Source organism: Ranitomeya variabilis, chromosome 1 (genome assembly GCF_051348905.1).
Source record: "Ranitomeya variabilis isolate aRanVar5 chromosome 1, aRanVar5.hap1, whole genome shotgun sequence".
In the NCBI taxonomy this organism is placed as follows: Eukaryota; Metazoa; Chordata; class Amphibia; order Anura; family Dendrobatidae; genus Ranitomeya; species Ranitomeya variabilis.
The window spans coordinates 25,100,001-25,125,300 of record NC_135232.1 but is presented as its reverse complement, the minus strand read 5'-3'; positions in this window follow the sequence as shown (position 1 = coordinate 25,125,300).

Below are 25,300 nucleotides of genomic sequence, written 5' to 3'. Positions count from 1 at the left end.
CAGCGCCTGGCGAAGGACCAATCCATGAGACTCAGAGCGGCGCCAGAGTCCACATAGGCATCCACGGTAATAACTGATAATGAACAAATCAGAGTTACAGACAGAAGAAATTTAGACTGTAAAGTGCCAATAGAAACAGACTTGTCAACCTTCCTAGTACGTTTAGAGCATGCTGATATAACATGCGCGGAATCACCACAGTAGAAGCACAAGCCATTTTTGCGCCTATAATTCTGCCGCTCGCTTCTTGACAGAATTCTGTCACATTGCATTTTCTCTGGCGTCCCTTCAGAAGATACCGCCAAATGGTGCACGGGTTTGCGCTCCCGCAAACGCCGATCAATCTGAATCGCCATTGTCATGGACTCATTCAGACCTGTGGGCGTAGGAAACCCCACCATGACATCCTTAACGGCATCAGAAAGGCCCTCTCTGAAATTTGCCGCTAGGGCACACTCATTCCACTGAGTAAGCACAGACCATTTACGAAATTTTTGGCAGTATATCTCAGCTTCATCTTGCCCTTGAGACAGGGCTATTATAGCTTTTTCAGCTTGAATCTCCAAATTAGGTTCCTCATACAGCAACCCTAAAGCCAGAAAAAACGCATCCACATTGAGCAACGCAGGATCCCCTGGTGTCAATGAAAATGCCCAATTTTGAGGGTCACCTCGCAGCAAAGAAACACAATCTTAACCTGCTGAACAGGATCTCCAGAGGAGTGAGGTCTGAGAGAAAGGAATAATTTACAATTACATTTGAAATTCAGAAACCGAGATCTATCTCCGGAAAATACCTCTGGTGTAGGAATCTTAGGTTCAGAAATAGGAGTACGTATAACATAATCTTGTAAATTCTGAACCTTCGTAGCAAGATTATTTAAACCTGCAGCCAAACTCTGGACATCCATGTTAAACAGCTAAGGTCAGAGCCATTCAAGGGTTAAGAGGAGGTAAGAAGCAGCTAGACAGCAATTAAGGGCTAGGCAGCAAAACTCTGAGGGAAAGAAAAAAAAAATAAAATTTTCCTTCAACACTTCTTTTTCTCCAGCTTCAGCCCAAACAATTAACACTTTGTTGGCCGGTCATACTGTCATGATTCCCCAATGCCATGGGAACATCAGAAACACAAAAATAACAGACTAGCTCTCGGGTGATGGAAACTCAAGCTGACCGTGACCTAAATCTACCACACAACTAACAGTAGCCAGGAAGCATTCCTACGGCTGCCTAGATGCCATGCGCCAGCCGGAGAACTAACTACGCCTGGAAGAGGAAGGAACAGACCTGGCTTACCTCTAGAGAAATCCCCAAAGATGATAGTAGCCTCCACGTATATTGACGGTGAGTACAGAGGAAAAGACATACACAGTATGAAGGTAGATTTAGCAAAGCGAGGTCCACTTACTAGATAGAGGAAGGATACAAAAGAGGACTTCACGGTCAGCTGAAAAACCCTTTCAAAAACCCATCCTGAAATTACTTTAAGACTCCTGTGTCAACTCATGACACAGGAGTGGCAATTTCAGTCCACAAGAGCTTCCAGTAACAGGAAATGACAAAACTGTAAACTGGACAAGAAAAACAAAACAATAAGGACAAGAGTCCACTTAGCTGATCCGCAGACTAGTAGCAGGAACATGCAACTGAAAGACTCAGGTTACAATGATGACCGGCAAGGAAGTGACTGGAGAGCAAGGCTAAATAGGGAACTCCCAAAACTGATGGAAGCAGGTGAGCTGAGGCAGAAAAGCACACACAAGTCTCCAGTACCACCAGCCACCACCAGGGGAGCCAAAAAGCGGATCACAACACATCAGGCTCTGTGCCTTCTAGTAGGGCAGTACAACCATCAGGCTCTGTGCCTCCTAGTAGTGCAGTACAACCATCAGGATCTGTGCCTCCTAGTAGTGCAGTACAACCATCAGGCTCTGTGCCTCCTAGTAGTACAGTACAACCATCAGGCGCTGTGCCTCCTAGTAGAACAGTACAACCATCAGGCTCTGTGCATCCTAGTAGAACAGTACAACCATCAGGCTCTGTGCCTCCTAGTAGAACAGTACAACCATCAGGCTCTGTGCCTCCTAGTAGTACAGTACAACCATCAGGCTCTGTGCCTCCTAGTAGTGCAGTACAACCATCAAGCTCTGTGCCTCCTAGTAGTGCAGTACAACCATCAGGCTCTGTGCCTCCTAGTAGTACAGTACAACCATCAGGCTCTGTGCATCCTAGTAGTACAACCATCAGGCTCTGTGACTCCTAGTAGTACAGTACAACCATCAGGCTCTGTGCCTCTTAGTAGTACAGTACAACCATCAGGCTCTGTGCCTCCTAGTAGAACAGTACAACCATCAGGCTCTGTGCCTCCTAGTAGTACAGTGCAACCATCAGGCTCTGTGCCTCCTACTAGTACAGTACAACCATCAAGCTCTGTGCCTCCTAGTAGTACAACCATCAGGCTCTGTGCCTCCTAGTAGTACAGTACAACCATCAGGCTCTGTGCCTCCTAGTAGTACAGTACAACCATCAGGCTCTGTGCCTCCTAGTAGAACAGTACAACCATCAGGCTCTGTGCCTCCTAGTAGTACAGTACAACCATCAGGCTCTGTGCCTCCTAATAGAACAGTACAACCATTAGGCTCTGTGCCTCCTATTAGAACAGTACAACCATCAGGCTCTGTGCCTCCTAGTAGAACAGTACAACCATCAGGCTCTGTACCTCCTAGTAGAACAGTACAACCATCAGGCTCTGTGCCTCCTAGTAGAACAGTACAACCATCAGGCTCTGTGCCTCCTAGTAGAACAGTACAACCATCAGGCTCTGTGCCTCCTAGTAGAACAGTACAACCATCAGGCTCTGTGCCTCCTATTAGTACAGTACAACCATCAGGCTCTGTGCCTCCTAGTAGAACAGTACAACCTTCAGACTCTGTGCCTCCTAGTAGTACAGTACAACCATCAAGCTCTGTGCCTCCTAGTAGTGCAGTACATCCATCAGGCTCTGTGCCTCCCTGTAGTACAGTACAACCATCAGGCTCTGTGCCTCCTAGTAGTACAGTACAACGATCAAGCTCTGTGCCTCCTAGTAGTACAACCTTCAGGCTCTGTGACTCCTAGTAGTACAGTACAACCATCAGGCTCTGTGCCTCTTAGTAGTACAGTACAACCATCAGGCTCTGCGCCTCCTAGTAGAACAGTACAACCATCAGGCTCTGTGCCTCCTAGTAGTACAGTACAACTATCAGGCTCTGTGCCTCCTAGTAGAACAGTTCAACCATCAGGCTCTGTGCCTCCTAGTAGAAGAGTACAACCATCAGGCTCTGTGCCTCCTAGTAGAACAGTACAACCATCAGGCTCTGTGCCTCCTAGTAGAACAGTACAACCATCAGGCTCTGTGCCTCCTAGTAGAACAGTACAACCATCAGGCTCTGTGCCTCCTAGTAGAACAGTACAACCATCAGGCTCTGTGCCTCCTAGTAGTACAGTACAACCATCAGGCTCTGTGCCTCCTAGTAGAACAGTACAACCTTCAGGCTCTGTGCCTCCTAGTAGAACAGTACAACCATCAGGCTCTGTGCCTCCTAGTAGTACAGTACAACCATCAAGCTCTGTGCCTCCTAGCAGTACAGTACAACCATCAGGCTCTGTGCCTCCTAGTAGAACAGTACAACCATCAGGCTCTGTGCCTCCTAGTAGTGCAGTACAACCATCAGGCTCTGTGCCTCCTAGTAGTACAGTACAACCATCAGGCTCTGTGCATCCTAGTAGTACAGTACAACCATCAAGCTCTATGTCTCCTAGTAGTACAACCATCAGGCTCTGTGCCTCCTAGTAGAACAGTACAACCATCAGGCTCTGTGCCTCCTAGTAGTACAGTACAACCATCAGGCTCTGTGCCTCCTAGTAGTACAGTACAACCATCAGGCTCTGTGCCTCCTAGTAGTACAGTACAACCATCAGGCTCTGTGCCTCCTAGTAGTACAGTACAACCATCAGGCTCTGTGCCTCCTAGTAGTACAGTACAACCATCAGGCTCTGTGCCTCCTAGTAGTACAGTACAACCATCAGGCTCTGTGCCTCCTAGTAGTACAGTACAACCATCAGGCTCTGTGCCTCCTAGTAGTACAGTACAACCATCAGGCTCTGTGCCTCCTAGTAGTACAGTACAACCATCAAGATCTGTGCCTCCTAGTAGTACAACCATCAGGCTCTGTGCCTCCTAGTAGTACAGTACAACCATCAGGCTCTGTGCCTCATAGTAGTACAGTACAACCATCAGGCTCTGTGCCTCCTAGTAGAACAGTACAACCATCAGGCTCTGTGCCTCCTAGTAGTACAGTACAACCATCAGGCTCTGTGCCTCCTAGTAGAACAGTACAACCATCAGGCTCTGTGCCTCCTAGTAGAACAGTACAACCATCAGGCTCTGTGCCTCCTAGTAGAAGAGTACAACTATCAGGCTCTGTGCCTCCTAGTAGAACAGTACAACCATCAGGCTCTGTGCCTCCTAGTAGAACAGTACAACCATCAGGCTCTGTGCCTCCTAGTAGTATAGTACAACCATCAGGCTCTGTGCCTCCTAGTAGTACAGTACAACCATCAAGCTCTGTGCCTCCTAGCAGTACAGTACAACCATCAGGCTCTGTGCCTCCTAGTAGAACAGTACAACCATCAGGCTCTGTGCCTCCTAGTAGTGCAGTACAACCATCAGGCTCTGTGCCTCCTAGTAGTACAGTACAACCATCAGGCTCTGTGCATCCTAGTAGTACAGTACAACCATCAAGCTCTATGTCTCCTAGTAGTACAACCATCAGGCTCTGTGCCTCCTAGTAGAACAGTACAACCATCAGGCTCTGTGCCTCCTAGTAGTACAGTACAACCATCAGGCTCTGTGCCTCCTAGTAGTACAGTACAACCATCAGGCTCTGTGCCTCCTAGTAGTACAGTACAACCATCAGGCTCTGTGCCTCCTAGTAGTACAGTACAACCATCAGGCTCTGTGCCTCCTAGTAGTACAGTACAACCATCAGGCTCTGTGCCTCCTAGTAGTACAGTACAACCATCAGGCTCTGTGCCTCCTAGTAGTACAGTACAACCATCAGGCTCTGTGCCTCCTAGTAGTACAGTACAACCATCAGGCTCTGTGCCTCCTAGTAGTACAGTACAACCATCAAGATCTGTGCCTCCTAGTAGTACAACCATCAGGCTCTGTGCCTCCTAGTAGTACAGTACAACCATCAGGCTCTGTGCCTCATAGTAGTACAGTACAACCATCAGGCTCTGTGCCTCCTAGTAGAACAGTACAACCATCAGGCTCTGTGCCTCCTAGTAGTACAGTACAACCATCAGGCTCTGTGCCTCCTAGTAGAACAGTACAACCATCAGGCTCTGTGCCTCCTAGTAGAACAGTACAACCATCAGGCTCTGTGCCTCCTAGTAGAAGAGTACAACTATCAGGCTCTGTGCCTCCTAGTAGAACAGTACAACCATCAGGCTCTGTGCCTCCTAGTAGAACAGTACAACCATCAGGCTCTGTGCCTCCTAGTAGTACAGTACAACCATCAGGCTCTGTGCCTCCTAGTAGAACAGTACAACCATCAGGCTCTGTGCCTCCTAGTAGAACAGTACAACCATCAGGCTCTGTGCCTCCTAGTAGAACAGTACAACCATCAGGCTCTGTGCCTCCTAGTAATACAAATGTCAAATTTAGAGGCTGCTTTTTTTCTTGCGATAGCACAGATCAGTGCTTCAATTTTGACGTGTAACCAGTTAAATCTATAGCGACATATCTCAGGCACTAGAGCATCTCCTAGCGATATGCCTCCATTTTTATGGTGATGGAGTCTTTAGGACTTCTCTGCTACTGCAAGTAAGGCTTGGCTACCCCTGAGACATAGAGGCAAGATATGACGTTGCCCATGATAATCACTGGATATTAGTCTTTCATTATACTGATAGTGTGAATGCGGAGCTCAGTCTGTATAAAGCAGCATACAGCTCCTGTAGTCATAACCACCGTCCCCCGCTGTCCCCTCTGCAGCAATGCAATGGCTCGGAGCAGGGCCGTATTTGCCACTAGGCACTCGAGGGCACGTGCCTAGGGCGGGGACAATGCAGGGGGCGGCACCTGAGCAAGTTTAAGAAAAAAAAAAATTTTTTTTTTTTTTTTTTTTTTTGAAAGTCCGGGGTCGCCCCACCCAGGGGCGCCGCTATAATGAGGTGAGTTGAGCACTTCACCTCTAGCGGCATCCAGTCCCTCAAAACAGGGGGCGGCAGCAACAGCGCCGCCCCCTGCAGTCAGATCAGATGTGCCGGGTACTAGCAGTAGCCATAAGCATGCCCAGGCAGCCAGGGAGACGAGCTACTTGAACGAACTAAGCACAGCCTGTGGGCGGGGACTGTGGCTGCTTGCCTGCATCGCCCGGGCCCTGTCACATGAAGGGGCCCACCGGGAGCCAGGGCCACTTCTGTGACATACAGAACACAGCATAGGAGCAGAGCAGTATGATGTCTGCTCTGCTCCCATCTGACGGAGACTCTGCAGGCTGATTAGCACAGTGGCGGCTGCAGTCTCCCCCCTGCAGTGAATGGTTTCGCCCCTTCTGACCTGATCACGAAGCTTTTCCCTGGCTGGCGCTGCAGTTCTTCCCTCTGTGCACGCTGGGATTGGCTCAGGCACGCTGGGTCCTAGTGCCCACATGTTGCATTTCACCAAGACAGTGAAGACACTTCCTGGTCCTGTCTGCAAACTTTATCAGTAAGTGCTGGGGATGGAACATTTTAGGCTTATTAAATTCAGGTATGTCACTGTGATGTGAATGTGAGACCATTGAGGTATTGTGGGAGCTGAAAGTGGGTGAGGGGGGACAGGGTAATGAGGGGGTGGATGTGAGACCATGGGGGTATTGTGGGGGAGGGAGACAGGGCACTGGGGGGTGAATGTGAGACTATGGGGGTGTTGTGGGCGCTGAAGGTGGGTGAAGTGGGACAGGGCACCGAGGGGTGGATGTGAGATGATGGGGGTATTGGGGCTGAATATTATAATGTTTTGTTATGAGATTATATGTGCTCCATCATGTAATATTTGCTGTGTGGGGAGGCTGGAGATGGGGGGATGGTAGGGGGCTTTTGATACGGACCACCTGGGTCTTTATGAGTATTAGTATAAGGAGCCGCATACAGTAACCAAGAGCTGCATCACATTTACAGCACCACTCCACCATTATTATTTATTTCATTGCTGGAGCGGTGCTGACAATCCCCGTCCCCTGCTCCCTGTCTGATCCTCACCTTCTGGCGTTTTCATCTGTTTTTGTCTCCCCTCAGCTCCGTCTCCTGCAGTTTGTGACCTGTCCGAGGCTCCAGTGTTTCATGAAGCGGCGCAGAGGTCACTAATCAATGTAAGTCTGTGGTAGCCTCGTTCTGGCCTGTTCCTCACTCTCGGGCTATGTGCACACGGTGCGGATTTGGCTGCGGATTCGTAGCAGTTTTCCATGCGGTGTACAGTACCATGTAAACCTATGGAAAACCAAATCCGCCGTGCCCATGGTGTTGAAAATACCACACGGAAACACTGCTTTGTATTTTCTGCAGCATGTCAATTCTTTGTGCGGATTCCGCAGCATTTTACACCTGCTCCTGTATAGGAATCCGCAGGTGTAAAAACGCAGGCAAAATCCTCACAAAAAAGCAGGAAATCCGCGGTAAATACGCATGTAAAACGCAGCACATTTTACCTGTGGATTTTGCAAAAACTGTGCGGGAAAAATGCGCATACGAATCCGCAACGTGTGCACATAGCCTCATAGTCTTACATTGAGCGCTTGTGACATAGCTTCTCACTTCTGGCCAGTCAGAAGCTGCACTCACAAGTTTGAGCGTGCCACAAAATAGTGAATACACCGGAGGATGAGTAAATGACTGGGAATGGGGACCTGCGCTTAAAGCACCAGTTCAGCGGTGGAAAAAAACCCTGCTAGAGTGGTGCTTTAATAATTTAATAATAAGCAATTTAATACTATAAAGTTGATAAAGGTTTGGAATAAATGTCTGCAGTCACTTTATGTGACTGCAGACTGCCAAATCATGACAGGGAGCTGCGGGCCCATCATACTGTGTATAAGGGAGCTGCGGGCCCATCATACTGTGTATAAGGAAGCTGCGGGCCCATCATACTGTGGTAAGGGAGCTGTGAGCTCATCATACTGTAATAAGGGAGCTGTGAGCTCATCATACTGTGATAAGGGAGCTGCGGGCCCATCATACTGTGTATACAGGAGCTGTGGGCTCATACTGTGTATAAGGGAGCTGCGGGCCCATCATACTGTGTATAAGGAAGCTGCGGGCCCATCATACTGTGATAAGGGAGCTGTGGGCTCATACTGTGTATAAGGGAGCTGCGGGCCCATCATACTGTGTATAAGGAAGCTGCGGGCCCATCATACTGTGGTAAGGGAGCTGTGGGCTCATCATACTGTGATAAGGGAGCTGCGGGCTCATACTGTGTATAAGGGAGCTGCGGGCTCATACTGTGTATAAGGGAGCTGCGGGCTCATACTGTGTATAAGGGAGCTGCGGGCTCATACTGTGTATAAGGGAGCTGTGGGCCCATCATACTGTGTATAGAGGAGCTGTGGGCCCATCATACTGTGTATAGGGGAGCTGTGGGGGCCTTATACAGTGTATATGGAAGCTTTGAGCTCACCATACTGTGTATAATGGAGCAGTACATGAGGGACTTAGGGGACATTATTAAATGTAAAGTGGGCACTTCAGCATTATTGTATTGTTATAGGGGCACTCAGAGTATTGCGACCATCAGAGTTGCATATTGTCACAATATGGCAGTAAAATCAGTGTTCGTTTTTGTATATAGATTTATTTTCAATAACAGCGAGGTCATATTCTGAGGTTCCCCTATATTCACAATTAGAGTGCGCAACCGTCGCTGTAATTCTCTCGTGCCCCCATCTATTCTCTCGTCCCCACCTCTCTGTTCTCTCGTGCCCCCCCTCTGTTCTCTCGTGCCCCCCCCTCTGTTCTCTCGTGCCCCCATCTATTCTCCTATGCCCCTGGTATTATGCGCTTGTCACTGTCACTAGAATATAGCAGTGATGCCAGCAGGGTAAATCCAACGTCATAAATTGCTTCCTTAATATGACAATGGTACCAGTCCCCCCTGGCTGCCTGCTGTGTGCCCTCTTTGGTGTACACCAGGTAAGCACAGGAGCTGCAGGCAGCAGGAGACTGTGCGACCATGAAGGTAAATAGAAGAGGATGTGTTATGTTTGTATTGTATCCTGCCTGGCATTAAAGGGGTTGTCTGAGATGGGGAAATATACAGTATATACATACTAGTTTATTTAAAATCCTACACAGAGAGATATTGCTCTCCTGTCACCCCCGGGAATTCAGCCACAGACCTCTCTGGTGGTGGACAGCGGTTCTGGAAGTGATGACTGCACCATCTGGATGTCACAGAACAGATAAAACCTGTGATTAACTGCAGCGGTCAGGTGACTGTGAGGCTATGTGCACATGTATTTTTGAGGGCTGCGGATTTTTCCGCAGAGGATTTCAGAAATCCGCAGGTAAAAGGCACTGCGTTTTACCACGGGTTTACTGTGTTTTTTTTTTTTTTGCGGATTTTGTGCGAATTTTACCTGCGGTTTTACACCTGAAGATTCCCATTATGGAGCAGGTGTAAACCGCTGCAGAAACCGCACAAAGAATTGACACGCTGCGGAATGTAAACCGCAGCGTTTCCGCACGATTTTTCCGCAGCATGTGCACTGCGGATTCCGTTTTCCATAGGTTTACATTGTACTGTAAACGCATGGGAAACCGCTGCGGACCCACAGCGGCGGATCCGCAATGTGTGCACATAGCCTTAGACGCTTCTCTGAAGGGGGGCCTGTGCCAGTCACCTGACAGTTGTGGGCTTTAATTTTCTCTTATTTTGCCAAATTTTCAAAAGAGTAAGGGATGGTCTTAAAAAATAAAATTGAAAACCCCCTATTACATTATTTAGTGATTCTCATTCGTGTCGGTGTTCCCCTCTGGTACCAAAAGTGATGTCGACCTGTGCATTATTTACATGACCGCTGCAGCCAATCACTGACCTCACAGTCATTTGCTGTACATAATTGTACGACCACTGCAGCCTGTGATTAGTGGGGGTCAAATGGTGAAGGCCCCTGCAATCATTATTATTTATCGTACATCTGGATACAGATCTACAGTACGTAGCAATTAAAGGGGTGTTCAGGGCTGTAGACATATTTCTGCACTCTATGTGACTTCAAACTACTGAATGCATGTAAAGAGTAAATGTAATGTAAATTGAATGTAAGTAAAGAGTAAACCAGATTTATTTATACTGATTTTACTATGGGGGGGGGCGCCATTTTGCAGTTCGCCTCAGGCAGCATAGAGGCTAGGTTCACCCCTGGCCCCACCCACCCACCTCAGTCTTGGCTGCTGCGGGGGGTCTCGGGCGCAGGGCCGCCATCAGGGCATTACAGCCCTGACTACTGTATGGGGCAGAAATGGGTGCTGTACCTTTAAGCAGCAGGCCCAAGTGTATCACGGTCCTGACGCGGGTCATGTGACACGCTGCGCGCTCTTATGTAGGAGCACTGGAGCAGACTGGAGGTGTGAGAGCCTTCAGGAATACTCCGCAGGTGACGGCACAGACAGTAAGGAGTTAACTGCTGTCAGCCCGAGGATTTCCTGTCTCCTCGGTAACAAGGAACCTTTCTGTGTCATCTGCGGGGGAAGTGTTTCAGTGCTGCACTTCTTGTGCTCTGCCAGTACTGTCCCCCATGTGGTGAGAAGGTGACTGGGGGGTTTGTACAGGGAGCATCAGGGGGGTCTGGGGATATTGGGGGTCTCACCTCTGTGCTTGTCTGCCCCCTCAGATGTTGCCTGTCAGAGGGGGGACCCTGCTAAGGTCCATGGCTGCTGTCTGCAGGTAAGAGCCCTTCTGTCCTGTCTCAGCTGCTGTGGCACTATAATTCTCAGCATGCACATACAGGGGAGACACAGATTGTGGTGATTTACACGTTTCAAGCTGGAAGACATTTTGCTTTTTTGTAGAGAAGCAGGACGGACATGTTTGTGGGAGACGATACTGAAGTCGGCGGTGAGCAGGGAGAGGAGGTGGGCAGTGTGTGAGGACTCAGGAAGCTGCAGAGAGGAGTGAGGTGAGAGAGGAGACGGGAGTCTGCTGATGTGAGTGAGGAGAGGGGAGGCTGGTAAGGGGAGGAGATGAGAGGCTGGTAAGGAGAGATGAGAGGCTGGTGGGGGAGGCTGCTGAGGAGATGAGAGGCTGGAAAGGAGAGGAGATGAGAGGCTGGTGTGGGGAGGCTTCTGAGGAGAGGAGATGAGAGGCTGGAAAGGAGAGGAGATGAGAGGCTGGAAAGGAGAGGAGATGAGAGGCTGGAAAGGAGAGGAGATGAGAGGCTGGAAAGGAGAGGAGATGAGAGGCTGGTGTTGGGAGGCTGCTAAGGAGAGGAGATGAGAGGCTGGAGAGGGGAGGCTGCTGAGGAGAGGGGATGAGAGGCTGGAGAGGGGAGGCTGCTGAGGAGATGAGAGGCTGGTCTCATGCTGTATATGGGGAGGTTATGTGGGTCTCATGCTGTATATGGGGAGGCTGTGTGGGGCTCATGCTGTATATAAGGGGCTGTGGGGGGTTTAAAGATATATAGCGGGTGTCAGCATACTTAATTCTCAATATTAAGTGATACAATTAATACTAATTAATATTGAGTAGAATTATTTTCATGCTATTTCATGCTCCACAACAGTCATGGTCTTTCATCTGGCCCCTCGGGGAAATAAATTGCCCACCCCTGATCTAGAGACATGGAGTGAGAAGCCCACAGACGATAGCAACAGATTAGTCCGTCCTCTCACTAAATTACCCATCCAGCTCTTCACACTATTCTCTCTGAAACGTCCGAGCATTGCAGAGATAAACGTCCCTGTTTGCAGTCTGACTGATGCTGCCCGTGGTTTTGGTAGTATGAATCGACTGACAGGTTGCCCTTAAAAATCTGTCAGCCAAACCGTGCAACCGTGGCAGAATCAACTGACCATGTATTGTGTATGAGATCCACCAGATTCTCACATGACAACTAATGGAAAGGTTTGCTAAGGCTACTTTCACATCAGCGATTTTCTCCGTTCGCGGCAGACACTGCAGTTTTTCCGCATCTGTCGCGTAACATATCACTTACGGGCCGGCAACTCTGCGTTCGGCCTCATTCATTCCCTATGGGACTTGTGGACATGTGCGGCACTTGAGGCGAGACAAAAAAAAAACACTGCTAGCATAATTTTTTTTTCCTGTTGCTGCAAGTACCGCATTTGCCGGATCGCAGCAAAACCGCAAGTGCCGCAAGTCCCATAGGGAATGAATGAGGCCGAACACAGTGTTGCCATAAGTGATCCGTTACGGATGCGGAAAAACTGCCGGATCTGCCGCAAATGTCAAAAATCGCTGATGTGAAAGTAGCCTAAGTCACTGTCGATAGAGTCTGCATTAGTCATACTCGCCAATGGGGGAGGCAGCACGAAAAGTGCCTAGGGCAGCAGAAACTCTAAATACGGCCCTGGCTCGGAGCCTCGGTATTCTGCAGATCTGCTGATCGCACGGCGCTGGCATTTTGTGTCCTTTGGTCATTTGCTCAAATGGCAAGTACTAAATGTGCAGGACTGCCTGATTGTACTGCACCTCTCGCCTTATTCCAGATGACTTATGTGCATTGGCAAAATTAAAAAATACACTCGGAGTAATTCAAAGATCTACACAGATAACCCGACCCTGGAAGGTCTCCCTATTACACCTCCAAAACTGACAAGCTGAACATTTTGTAAAGGATTAGAAAACGATGGCAGCTTCCTTACAAAATTAGCTGCACACCTGAAGGTTGTGTCTGATATTGCAGGTTAATTAAAAGTGAGTAGAGCAGATCTGCAATGCCAGACACAACCTGTGGTCCGGCGTGGCGCTATTTGTAAAAGAAAGCAGTCATACTGTTCTATTCCTCTGAAAGCTATTTACCCATTTAGGGATCAAATGACTTGTTTTGCAAATGAATATGTGGAAGTCCCCCCAGTGAAGCAGATTTAGCAATGCAATCCTAAAATGAGTGAGGATGAACTAAACCAAACAAGGGGAAACTGCCAATGTTGTCAAAACAGCAATTGTTGCATAATAAGTTTGGTCGAATTTGCAGGATGTGTCACACATTCCCATGTATCACCTCTCAGCTGATGTATTATACACCATTCAAAATTCTACGCTCCACTATTACATTTATCATATTATGGAGAAACTTTGTTTTTGTGCAAATTTGTAAATTAAGCTGCGTGCTTCCTAGTAGAACAATCACTAAGCTCTGTACAGCTCTGCACAACCGTGAAGCCCTATGCCTCCTGATTGTGCTACCACCAAGGTCTGTACATTCTCATAATACAACCACCAAGCTCTATGCCTCCTGATTGTGCTACCATCAAGGTCTGATCCTCTTCATAATACAACCATCAAGCTCTATGCCTCCTGATTGGTCAATCACCAAGCTCTGTACCTCCTCATAATACAACCACCAAGCTCTGTACCTCCTCATAATACAACCACCAAGCTCTGTACCTCCTCATAATACAACCATGAAGCTCTGTACCTCCTCATAATACAACCACCAAGCTCTGTACCTCCTCATAATACAACCACCAAGCTCTGTACCTCCTCATAATACAACCATGAAGCTCTGTACCTCCTCATAATACAACCACCAAGCTCTGTACCTCCTCATAATACAACCACCAAGCTCTGTACCTCTTCATAATATAACCATCAAGCTCTGTACCTCCTCATAGAACAACCATCAGGCTCTTTGCCTCCTGACTGTGCAACCACCAAGCTCTGCTCCTCTTCATAATATTACTAGTGATGAGTGAGTATACTCGTTGCTCAGGTTTTCCTGAGCACGCTCGGGTGACCTCCGAGTATTTATGACTGCTCGGAGATTTAGTTTTCATCGCGGCAGCTGAATGATTTACAGCTACTAGCCAGCATAAGTACATGTGGGGGTTGCCTGGTTGCTAGGGAATCCCCACATGTAAGCCTGGCTAGTAGCTGTAAATCATTCAGCTGCTGCGATGAAAACGAAATCTCCGAGCAGTCATAAATACTCGGAGGTCACCTGAGCGTGCTCTGGAAAACCCGAGCAACGAGTATACTCGCTCATCACTAAATATTTCCATTAAGCTCCAAGCTTCCTGATTGGTCAAATACCAAGCTCTGCACCTCCTCATAATTCAACCATCAAGATCAGGATCTACTCATATTACAACCGTGAAGCCCTATGCCTCTTAATTGTACAACCACCAAGCTCTGTGCCTCCTTGTAGAACAACAGTTAAGCTTGTTGCCTCCTGATTGTGCAACCACCAAGCTCTGTACCTTCTTGTAGTACAACCATCAAGCTCTTTGCCTCTTGATTGTTCAATCATCAAGTTCTGCATCTCTTCACACTACTGCCATGAAGTTCTAAGCCTCCTGATTGGGCAACCACCAAGCTCTGTAACTCCTCATAGTACAACCATCAAGCTCTAGACCTACTCATAGTACAACCATCAAGCTCTATGCCTTCTGATTGTACAACCATTAAGCTATATGCTTCCTCATGGTAAAACCACTAAGTATAGAGAATGTCCCGGAAGTATTTCGCTGTGTTCCGGGACATAGTGCGCCGGCGCATGCGCACTAATGCTTTTTGGCTTTGCCCGCAGTTGGGCAAAGCATACTGCGCGTGCGCAAGGCAAGATTGCATTGCGCACGCGTGTACTTGTGAGGAAACCTAATCAAATTCAAGACAATATTGCGGCCAGCGGGAAAGGAAGGGGTGAATGAAAGAACAGAAAACACCGCCCATCGGACCGTAAACAGGGCCCGCCAAATTCAGGTGACAGAGTCCCTTTAATGTGAACAATTTGTAATAATATTTTGTGATGCTTACTGCAAACGATAGGTAAAACAGCAGGTCTGAGGGTTTGTAAAAATCACAGGAGTTCACAAAAATAAATGCAGCATAATGTTAACAGCTTATAAGAACCTTACAGCAAATAATGGGTAAATCAGCAGGTCTTGAAGAGTATTTGGAGCAAACAGTAAAATTCACAAATTAGATTCAAAAAGCTGCATGTCAGGTTTGATGCACAGACCCAGAGTATTCACACAGCAGGCTAGAAGTGGATCTGCATGGACTCCTCTTGGAGCGAGGCGCGAAACACCAGTAGCCACAGGACCAGTCGGGCAGGTGAAGAGGAAAACATCAGGTCTAGAGCAGCACATAAATGAAGGTGGTAGGATCCACAGCAGATTACATCTAATGTGAACAATCTGTAATAATACTACTAGGCTGGATGTGATGTCTGTGTGTCTCCCAGTAATATCGGCCGGATGTCAGTTGTGTGTCTCTCCCAGTAATAAAGGCTGGATGTGAGGTCTGTGTGTGTCTCCCAGTAATATAGGCTGGATGTGAGGTCTGTGTGTCTCCCAGTAATATCGGACGGATGTGAGTTGTGTGTCTCTCCCAGTAATAAAGGCTGGATGTGAGGTCTGTGTGTGTCTCCCAGTAATATAGGCTGGATGTGAGCTCTGTGTCTCCCAGTAATATAGGCAGGATGTGAGATCTGTGAGTCTCTCCTAATACAGGCTGGATGTGAGCTCTGCGTGTCTCCTAGTAATATAGGCTGGTTGTGAGCTCTGTGTGTCTCCCAGTAATATAGGCTGGATGTGAGGTCTGTGTGTCTCCCAGTAATATAGACTGGATGTGAGGTCCGTGTGTCTCCCAGTAATATCGGCCGGATGTGAGTTGTGTGTCTCTCCCAGTAATAAAGGCTGGATGTGAGGTCTGTGTGTCTCTCCCAGTAATATAGGATGGATGTGAGGCCTGTGTGTCTCTAACAGTAATATAGGCTGGATGTGGGGTCTGTGTGTTTTTCCCTGTAATATAGACTGGATAAGATCTCTGCATACCTCTATAAGTAATATAGGCTGGATATGAGGTCTGTGTGTCTCTCCCAGTAATATAGGCTGGATGTGAGGTCTGTGTGTCTTTCCCAGTAATATAGGCTGGATGTGAGGTCTGTGTGTCTCTCCCAGTAATATAGGCTGGATGTGAGGTCTGTGTGTCTTTCCCAGTAATATAGGCTGGATGTGAGGTCTGTGTGTCTCTCCCAGTAATATAGGCTGGATGTGAGGTATGTGTGTCTCTCCCAGTAATATAGGCTGGATGTGAGGTCTGTGTGTCTTTCCCAGTAATATAGACTGGATGTGAGGTCTGTGTGTCTTTCCCAGTAATGTAGGCTGGATGTGAGGTCTGTGTGTCTCTCCCAGTAATATAGGCTGGATGTGAGGTCTGTGTGTCTTTCCCAGTAATATAGGCTGGATGTGAGGTCTATGTGTCTCTCCCAGTAATATAGGCTGGATGTGAGGTCTGTGTGTCTCTCCCAGTAATATAGGCTGGATGTGAGGTCTGTGTGTCTTTCCCAGTAATATAGGCTGGATGTGAGGTCTATGTGTCTCTCCCAGTAATATAGGCTGGATGTGAGGTCTGTGTGTCTCTCCCAGTAATATAGGCTGGATGTGAGGTCTGTGTGTCTTTCCCAGTAATATAGACTGGATGTGAGGTCTGTGTGTCTCTCCCAGTAATATAGGCTGGATGTGAGGTCCGTGTGTCTCTCCCAGTAATATAGGCTGGATGTGAGGTCTGTGTGTCTCTCTCCCAGTAATATAGGCTGGATGTGAGGTCTGTGTGTCTTTCCCAGTAATATAGGTTGGATGTGAGGTCTGTGTGTCTCTCCCAGTAATATAGGCTGGATGTGAGGTCTGTGTGTCTCTCCCAGTAATATAGGCTGGATGTGAGGTCTGTGTCTTTCCCAGTAATATAGGCTGGATGTGAGGTCTGTGTGTCTCCCCCAGTAATATAGGCTGGATGTGAGGTCTGCGTGTCTCTCCCAGTAATATGGGCTGGATAAGATCTCTGCATACCTCTATAAGTAATATAGGCTGGATGTGAGGTCTGTGTTTCTCTACAAGTATCAAACATTAATATCCAGGCTCATACGAGCAATACAATAATCTGTATTTCTTGACAAACCAAAGAAAAACACATACATTCAAAACACAACATAAACATGATGGCATATGTCTCCTGGACTACTGAAAATAGATGTCTGGATAATTAAGATCAAATGCTGGGTCGTCACAGACTGGATGTGAGGTCTGTGCACCTTTCCCAGTAATATAGGCTGGATGTGAGGTCTGTGTGTTTGACCAAGTAATATATGCAGGTTATGAGGTCTATGTGTCTCTCCTGGGATTACAGGCCGGATGTGAAGTTGGTGTGTATCCAAGGTTCTGCTGTCTTTTTTACCTTATGAAAAAGTACAGCTTCTATCCTGCTAGTATCTTCTTCATGTTCTTTCCTCCTTCTCTGTCACCTATTTCCTCTGCCCTCCCTGAGACTGTACATGCTTTCTCTCATCTTCACTGCAGATCTGTTTAAAATCCGTTCCATTGCGTTCTGTTGTAAAGCATGTAAACCCCACTTTTACTATCTCTGACATTGAGAAAAGGGAAGACGAGAGGCGATGGGATCATGCTCTTCTCAGCTCGATAAAGGAGTGACTGACACTGTGCAGCAGCAAAATAACAGACTTTTTTTCATAAAGTTCCAAAATTACAGATGCATTGTAAATGAAGATGCAATTTTTTTAACCCCTTTTGGGATGTTATTGAATGTACTGATGACCTTGAGCAGAGGATGTGGCCTGTACAATACTGATATTAGCGTCGCCCTTCGCATCGTCTGAGGATCAGACAAGAATTATGTCTTCATCGGATCGGAGATGACAGATTTCTGCGGCAGCTGTTGAAGATGCTTTCCCGTCCCTCCGGAGCGGGTTCATTCTGTGCTGTAATACCCGGTATATTATAGTTTGGGCGTTCTTCCTTCGCATGGTCTCATTTCTCACTCTCCTTCGCTCCACACGGGATGAGGCGACTCGTTACAATTTGTTTTTCAATTAAAAATACAGATTTATGTGTTTCAAATGATGGATTATCTGAGTCCGGGGGGAGCGCGAGGAGCCGATATAACTCAGGATTTAAACTTTTACCACAAATGCTTTTCAATTTAGATAATCTGCTTCATAGCGGTGCCGTACACCGCACAGGCAACATCCCCACAAGTTAAAAAAATTACACTGACTTAGAAATATTCGATTTTAACAAAGTTTTCAGTTGTCTCTGAGCTAGTAGGTGCATATTAGCTGCTATGATGTCTCTTATGCTCAAAACACACAGACAAGAGAGATTCCTGCTCTTCTGTCTGTATGTAGCATATATTTAGTAGCAAAAATGACATTATACAGCAGTACAGAGCAGTGTAGCTGGCAATCCATCTCAGGTCTGAGATGAAATTCTTGCTTGAAGCAACATCACCTTGAAGAACATTATACAGTAGTAGAGAGCAGAGTTACCGTGAATACAGCTCTTTGTCAGGAACATGAGGTATTTGACTGTATATGATCACGCACACTGAGTTCTGTTACGTCCCTTAAAGCTGAGCACAGAAACGCTGTTGGCCATTCCGAACCCCCCCCTTTTCTCACTCTGCCTGCTGCCTATGTGTGGAATTCAAAACCCTCACTAGAATCACTGATGAAGTTTTATAGCTTTACGCTGCAAATACCAGTCTCCCTACACTACCCATTCCCCCCTCCCAACCAATACCAGCCAAAACTGGTATAGCCACTTCCAAACTGCATGCATCCCTTTGTTCTATTAAAGGAATATATAGGGGCACTGATCCGGGCTAGGGATATAAGAATTATATGTTCCGGATGCCCATCGAGAGATCTATCACTCACTGAAACTGCTAGCAGCTAAACGCAACAAGTGCAAAGAGTGGATTTCTTCGTAAGCGGATCATGTAATTACTCTGTGTTTACACTTAAAAGAATCGCCCAGACGTGGTGCACATTCTGATCATTGTGTCTTTCATATACAAGACTCATACAGCGAGCTAGGCATAAAAATGGTTTTCATAATGCTAAGTAAAGGGGAGGTTTCAGCCTCTCAGTGAGGTCACCACAGGGGGAGGGCTTTGGTTTTAGGCTAGGAATAACTGTGTGAAGCAAGCAGTCTTCAGTGTCTTTTGTCTGGGGTTCAGCTGCTATACAGAGTGGTGCTATGCATCTGGATATATGCTCGCCCTTCCCCCCAGCACACGGCCAGCCATGATGATGCAATAATATAATGACCTGTAAGTGTTCTTTTCAATTTTATTTGTAATTGTATTGTACACATGATTTGTCTTCTTTATAATATCTTTTTATACTTTGTAAACACTATAAATGATTAAAAGTGGTGGCGCAAAGTGTCACTGCCAATATAGATTCCTGCAGCAGTACCAACAAGCCTCCACAAATGGCTTGTAAAAAAATAATAAATATAAATATTGGTATACACCTAAGTGTATAAAGGTACGCGCTGGACTATTAGCAAGAAGAAATAAAAACTATACAAAATAGTTCAAAGAGTGGCATTTGGTAACAGTCTGAATTAGTGCCAATAGGGTGACCGGATAAATGCCGGTACCTCCTCAATTTGTTACACACATATAAACAAAGGGTAAAAAATCATAGGTGTGTTCCTACCTCCAGATCGTGAGGCAAAGGGACACAGCGATGCTCCTGTTTTTCCTAGAGTTTCCAAATCCTTGCGGGTGAAAAGGATATAGTGAACAGGTGGCTGCCCCGGCCGGTAGCAAGCCACCGCTGACTAACCTTCTAGTAAAGATGAGATCCTGCAGAGCCGACGCCGCGTGTATACTCAGCGGTGAGTGCGGGCGGTGCGCAGGACCTGTGTGACGTAATGAGTCACGTGACCGAAATCCCCCGGGGAGTGAGTACGGTGTGCAGCTAGGACATAGACAACCAACGCGTTTCTGAGACGCCTGTCTCCTTCTTCAGGGTCCATCGCTGTGTCCCTTTGCCTCACGATCTGGAGGTAGGAACACACCTATGATTTTTTACCCTTTGTTTATATGTGTGTAACAAATTGAGGAGGTACCGGCATTTATCCGGTCACCCTATTGGCACTAATTCAGACTGTTACCAAATGCCACTCTTTGAACTATTTTGTATAGTTTTTATTTCTTCTTGCTAATAGTCCAGCGCGTACCTTTATACACTTAGGTGTATACCAATATTTATACTTTGTAAACACTGCCTACCTTTTTTTGGAGTAAAATATACAATTTACTAGCTTGTCTCTCCTTGTTCTATAACGAACTGTCGCATCCCCTGAAGTGAATTACGCTACTGATTTGGGTTGGTTCAGGACCCATTAATACTTGGAAAATCGGAGCTGGTGGCAGCAGATTTGTACTGTGCGGTTGGGAATCTTTGTAGTGAGGCAGTGTTGATAATTATTGTTCCCGCCCTCGCTGCAATGTGCCCAATAGCCAGTACATAGCAGGCAGCCTTTCTGGTGACTAATTACCCTAGGTGCAGTACCCTGACAGACCTGAGGGTAAAGGGGCGCCAGAGAGCTGCAAGTTCCAAACCGGAACTGGGAAGTGCGATATAGATAAATCCCCTTCAGAAGGAACCAGGGGCAACCAAACAACCCTGGTTTGTGACAAATTGGTGTGAGTGGTGGGGATGATAAAGGTATTTTCCCCGTGAACGTGACAGATTGGTGGGATCCCTGACATATCCGGTGGGATCTCTGACACTCTTGAATGGGATAAAACGCTGACTAGATGCAACAACAGCATGGAAAGCATTATACAGCAATAATGAGCTTTGTGGCTGTGAATTCGTGAGTGAGGGGAGATAAAACATTTACTAGAAACAGCATCAGCTTAGAAAACATTATACAGTAGTAGTGAGCAGTGTAGGTGTGAATCCAGCTCTGGGTTGAGATAATACACTTACTATAAGCAACATCAGCTTAGAGGACATAATACAACAGTTGTGAGAAGTATAGCTATGAATTCAGAACTACAGTAGTAGTAGTAGTGAGTAGTGTTACTATCGATCCAGATCTTGGATGAGATCAAACATTTACTAGAAGCAACATCAGCTTGGAAGACATTATACAGCAGTAGCGAGCAGTGTAGGTGTGAATCCAACTCTGGAGTGAGATAATACACTTACTATAAGCAACATCAGCTTAGAGGACATAATACAACAGTTGCGAGAAGTGTAGCTATGAATTCAGAACTACAGTAGTAGTAGTAGCAGCAGTAGTGAGTAGTGTAAGATTGCACTTACTAAGTGTATTGGGGAACACTCGCTTGGCACGGGATTCAAGCACTTAGGCACGGTTTTTCTACTTAAACAGTCCATACGGTTTATTATACATCATAAACCTGATTTTGCACAGTTCATCATATACACTTCATAGAACACAATAGGCACCAACCGGTGACATTAAGTTGCAGCTTTATCTTTAGACACTTCATATTCGGCTTTATCTCACGGAGACTAAACATGCTGGACCTCTCACTTCGTCCAGTTACCATGGGAACAGTTCATCAATGTCCCTAGTCTTATAGCGCACATGACATTGGGTCACGGTCTCTAAACATGCTGATCCTTATCTGACAAGTTACCGTGGGTGACCGCACAGCACCCCATCCGCTGGGTTACCTTCCAGGAGCTCCTGCTCCATACACTGACTGCTGTCAGTACTCTCTCTCTCAGGGGGGAAGCTGCCGAACTGGGATCACCGTCCCGGGCAATGCCTTGCTCACCAGGCCACCTGACAGTCCAGATCCTCAGACGGGCTGTAGCATCCCCAAACGCAGTGCCATCATGGACTCTGCACACATGCATCCTCTCTGTGCGCTATTCAGGACGTCCATCCCCATCTGGGACGTCCAACAAACAGGCCTCCAGGTCCACGGCCTCCCCATGTGCTCTTCAGGGATCTAGTCCTACTCCCAGGACCTCCCAACACAGGGGCCCTCCAATCAGTTTAATAAATCCACCTTTTTATCCTTGCAGGTGATCTGGAGCTTTGTATCAGTCCAGGATTCCAAGTTTTCTAAGGAAGAACCAAAGAGAAGAGGAGACGTCGATCACTGATTTATATTTTCAGAATCTTTTTTTCATTTTGTGTGGAAGGTCACTTGGATGAATGGATTGTTGGTTAGAGAGCTCCATCAGCGCCGATGTCACATATTTAACAATACAGTAAATTTCTAGGGTCGTCCTGAGCGTCAGCGCTGAATTATATTCTCAGGAGCATCGTCCTTGGAGGAAAATCTATGGTCCTGGCATTTAAGGGCTCGTGTTCTGCCGCCGCATAAAAAAAACAATTGCGCTGATTAATAGTTACACCTTACAAGAGCTGTACGTTCTCCGCCGCGTGTGATGAACATCGCGCAGACGCCCGACTCGGTAATGGAGGAACGGCCGGGCAACAATATTTCCTATGGATAGTTGTATATTAATATTCTACCAGCAGCGACATGATGGAGAGCGTCGATCCTAGTCAGCCTGTTTTATCAAAGCTTCCTTCCCCTAGACCACCAGGGATATGACCAAAAGAGTTTTCACTTGCGTTACTTTTATCCCATTTAATTCCCTTGCCCACCCAAAAAGTTTTTATTAAACTCTTCATTTCCTAAAATCACCAGGAATTTTATCATTAACTTTTTTCTGCCCTATCCCACCAGGGATGTTACTAATAAAAACCCTTTCACTGCCAAAGAACATTAGGGGTCATACCAAAAATCCTCTGATGGGATGTTACTATTAACTTCGGCACTGCCTAGACAAATAGAGATATAATCATCAAGACCCTAGACCACCAGGGTTTTGACCGCAAACCCTTTGGCATCCCTAGACCTCCAGGGATGTTACTTATACCTTCTTCACTTACGACAATCACAATGGAATAACGTTTTCTCCTCCATGATCCCACACCATCATGGATGTTATCATTTACTCCTTTAGTGCCCTAGACCACCAGGGATGTTATCCTGAAATATTTCAGTTCCCCAGCACTTGTAAGGTTACTTTTAAGCCCTTTACCATCAGAGAACACCATGGATTATGTCTTTTTTTTCCTTTACGTCCCTAGACCACCAGGGATGTTATCATTAAATCTTTCACTGCCCTGGACCTGTGAGGTTAATTTTTAACCCCTTTACTGCCATAGAACACCATGGATGATGTCATTTTTTTTCCTTCACGTCCCTAAATCACCAGGGATGTTATGACCTTCCATCTCCTTGGTAAAGACAATTATTCCGCTTTATATAAAAATAGTAATGGCAGTCAATGTGCCCAAATGCTGTTTATACACAGATGTCTTTAGAGGGCTGCGTCCACTCAGGGATCAGTAAGGGTCTGACTTTCAGCCCCTCCATTGTGAATTGCAGCCCAGTCCCATCATTTTGATGAGATAGACTTGCAGAAAACTCCAGGATCAGACGACGCTGCAACAATCCGTGTGGATCTGCTTCCTGTCATTGATTAGAAACTGGATTTAAAAAAAAAAAACAGATTTGTGACAGCAAGCAGAGATCTTGGAAATCGTAACAAACAGGAACAGAAAGTGTATAGAGAAATTGCAAAACTTTTCCTGAAATTTAAGGGAAATTTGAGCAATCCCAGGTCATAGATTTGTACAGCAATAACTGTATCTAAATGTTTCCAGTAATTCTCCTAATTGTGGATTCGGGAAAATTAACGTTAGCTGATGTGAAAGAGACCTTTAGTTGCTTAGCGGTTACCTTGGGTTTCATTGTGAAAATGCGGACTACTATACGCCTATATGATCTTTGTTGGTTTATACCCATGAGAAGGGTAATAATGGTCTCGAATGTCCTCTACAATACTACCATCACCATGTGGTAGGAGGTTTTCATGCTGTAATGCAGTGTTTTTCTTTCTCCAAACACACTGAACCTGAAAGCTCTATTTTGGTGTCAGCTGACAATAAAATATTGCTCCAGCAGCCTTTTGGCTTGTTCAGATTTTATAAAACTGCAGTTGGGCACCAATGTTCTTCTTAGAGAGCAGTGGCTTCTCCTTGCAATCCTGTGATGCACACTATTCATTAGCTAATGCAATAGAGGCCTTTAGTTGCTTAGAGATTACCTTGGGTTCCTCTGTGACCTTGCAGACTACTTTGAACCTTGTTCTTGGATGTTCTTTGTTGGCAAACCACACTTAGAGAAGGTAATAATGGTTTTTAATTTCCTCCATTTGTACACAATCTGTCTGACTGTTGATTGGTGGAGTGAAAGCTTTTTAGAGATGGTTTTGTAACCCTTTCCAGCCTGATGAGCATCAACAACTTTTTTTAATCAGATCCTCAAATCTCTCTTCTGTTTGTGCCATGATATGATTCACGTCTACAAACATGTGTTGTGAGGATCAGACTTTGATAGATCCCTGTTCTCTAAATAAAACAGGTCGCCCACTCCCACCCGATTGTCATCCCATTGAGTGAAAACACCAGATTCTTAATTTTACCTTCAATTTATCGGCTAATCCAATAGGTTCACATACTTACGTCACTGACAAACCTGTGATATTGTGTAATTTCCCTCAATAAAAAGAGTCTAATATTTCAATCTTCATTGTAAAGATTGTTCTTCTTCTTCCGACTGCACGAATGTCTTGTCTCGTGGCTCGGACGGTGATCAAAGAGCTGCCGCTAAGGAAGCTTTTATTAAGGACGGGCCGAGCGGCTGTATCCATCAGCAGCACAGTGTGACATATATGCACAGTCAATACATTTGTGTCCCGCGCCCCCAGCGTCCCCCCAGTCATTGCTTTATCAGCATGTCTTCCCATCAGACTTCTAAAATCAATCTGTATTTGCAGCATGTGAGGCGGTGATTACAACAGATGATGATTCCAGATGGCTGCAGCCACCAGAATATTCCTTATCTGCGAGAGCCGCTGTCTTTTCCCGCTAGGATTATTTGCGTATTCTGATAAGTGTTATTTTTTGTAGATTGACATTAACATTATAACCAGCCCATATGGGGGCAGATATCAGCAGGAAACTGTATCGAATGAAGGAGACGTAAAAAGGAAACATTAAAAAATGTAGGAAGATCTGAGACAAATAATTATGTTATGTTTCTATAAGAACCACAGAAGACCCTTAAATAATACTATGCAAATGGGATCCTATGTACTGCAAAAATGTGACTACAACATTTGTTTCCAAAATTACATTATAACTACTTTCTTAAT